Here is a 2728-nt window from a genome sequence, read left to right as displayed (position 1 = left end):
GACTGTCCACGGTGTGGTCCTGGTCCCCAGGCTGTGGGCGCCTTCAGGGACATCAGAAAGCCCCCCGCCAGTCCCCGGCGTGAACTCCCAGGCCTTTAGATTAGAGTAACTTCTTTACACAAGCCCCTGATTCACAGGTTGTTGAATACTTTATTCAGGAAAGTGTTCTTTGTATTATCTTTACCACAGTGTTGGGCTTTGGTCCCTGAGGAGGAGCAGCTATGATAAGGAAAGTGGACTGAAAGACAAAGAAGAATGGCAGCGGGCTCCTTCCCTGGCCGTGGACCCGGCCATGAGGGGCCTCCCACAGGCTCGGTGCTGGAAGCCTGGTCCCCGGGGTGGCGAGCGTTGTGGGGTGGGCCTGGCAGGACGCGGGGCATGGGTGCACGCTTGAGGAAGGCAGGCCACTGCGCAGAGGTCTCTCTAGGGCAAGCTGTTACCAAGGCCTGGCCGAGCCCTGGATATCTCTCACTCCCCGCTGGAGACGGGAGCCCTGCCCAGCCTCCCAAGGGTGCCTTTGCCATCTGCTGTGAGCTGCACCATACTACTGGGTAGCCAGCCTCTAAAACTGTTGGCTGGATAAGCCTCTTTTCTGTATAAAGTCAGGCTATTTTTTTATAGGAGTGAAAAGCTGACTGATACAAAACCCCAAAAGAATGCCAAATCTAAGATATCCATTCATTTACTCAACAAATACTTATTGCCTGCCTACCAGGCGGCAGCCGGTGTTCAGGAGCAAGGAAGTCGGACCTGTGTTGGAGCTTAGATTCTATGTGGAGGACAGAGAATAGACACATAAATGGAATAATGTCGCACATCAGTGCTAGCTGAAAGCAGAGTGAGTGATGTGTGAAAGGAGCCAATCAGCAGACGCTCGGCAGGGTTTCCAGAAGGAATTCTGTGATGAGGTGAACCTGGGTTGTATTTGAGGAACTACACACACTGCGGGACTAGTAAAGGGAGTCTGCAGAAGCAAGGGCCGGCACAGCAGCACATCCTGTAATCCCAGGACTTGGGAGGCTGAGACAAGAGGATCGCAGGTTCAAGGACAACCTCAGCAATTGAGCAAAACTCTTCACAACCTAAAAAGACCCTGTTTCAAAAGAAAATAAAAATTAAAGAACTAGAGTTGCAGCTCAGAGGTAATGCCCCTGGGTTTAATCCTCAGTACCACAACAACAACAACAACAACAACAAGCAAAGAATGTGGGGGTGTGGCTCGCTCTTAGAATGCCTGTGGTTCAATCCCAGCACCAAAAAAGAAAAAAAGAAAAAGAAAGCAAGGGAGGGAGGAGAAGGGTGGAGAAGGCAGAGCAGGTCCTCGAGATGAGGAGTTTGGGACCGAGAGGAAGAGCCGCAAGAAACCACCGCAAAGGCTTAGAAAACTGAATTCTCGAACCTGAATTTTACTTCTAAAAGGTCACTAGCTTCTAGGAGACAATGACCTTGGGGGCTGGGAACAGGATGGCTCGGGAGGCGAGGCAGGGAGGGAGTCTGCCAGCCTCCGCGCTTCCCTGTGCCCGCTCATTCGTGGCACCGCCTAATCTCCCGACGACGCTGGGAACTCCCGCGTGCCAGCATCCCAGCGGCGCCCTGCCTCTCATCCGACTCAACACCCCACTCCTTGGTACTGGGTTTTGAACCCAAGGGCATTCTATCTCTGAGCTACACCCCAGCCCTTTTTGGTTTTTTTCTTTTGTTTTGGTTGTACTAGGGATTGAACTCAGGGACATTCTACTTCTGAGCTCCACCTCCAGCCCTATTTTATTTTTTATTTTGCAACAGGGTCTCACTAAGTTGCAGCAGGCCTTGCCAAGGTGCTGAGGCTGGCTATGAACCTTCCATCCTCCCGTCTCAGCCTCCCAAGTGCTGAGATTACAGGTGTGTGCCACTATGCCCAGCACACCCCAGACCTTTTTATTTATTTATTTATTTATTTATTTATTTATTTATTTATTGGTGGTACTGGGGTTCCTGGAAGCCCTTCTACCTCCGGGCTATACTGCCAGACCTATTTTTTATACTTTTTTATTTGGAAACAGGGTCTCCTAAGCCAGCGCACGCGGCTGGCTTCGAACCTGCACGATCCTCCTGTCTCTGCCTCCCAAGCGCGGGGATTACAAGCGTGCACCACCACACCTGGCCTTATTTTTTATTTTAAAACAGGATTTTGCTAAGTTGCTGAAGCTGGCCTTGAACCTGTCTCTGATCCTCTTGTCTCAGCCTGAGATTATAGGCTTGCACCACCTTGTCCAGCTTGACAACCCATTTGAACAAATAAGGATGTTATTAGATTTATCATTTTTTCTAAAGCTTTCAAGAACAAACATAAGAAATACATTTTAAGCGAGTATACTTTATGAGTCATTCAAATTTAGAATTATCTAAATTTTAATTGAAACATTTGATTTTATATGTGGATTGCTTTTCTCTGATACTGAAAATCTTGATTTCTAGCTTTATATTTTCATAGCTAGGGTGTATGTATAGGTGCTTCCTTTGGTTTTATTTTTAATAGATTTCATCTCTTTCCTTCTTTGTGATTTAATTTTGTTTTATAAATGTTTAAATCATTTAAATGGTTTGAAACTAAAATATTTAAAAACAAGCGTAACATTATGACTCCATCAAAATGTCCTTTCCTGGTGTGCAGTCCTTACAGGTAACCATAGACTTTTACAGAGTCTTGTCCTCCATCCATTTGTGAATAATACATATTCCATATTCA

Source organism: Muscardinus avellanarius (genome assembly GCF_963383645.1).
Source record: "Muscardinus avellanarius genome assembly, chromosome: 13".
Lineage (NCBI taxonomy): Eukaryota > Metazoa > Chordata > Mammalia > Rodentia > Gliridae > Muscardinus > Muscardinus avellanarius.
Note: the sequence above shows the minus strand (reverse complement) of the source record.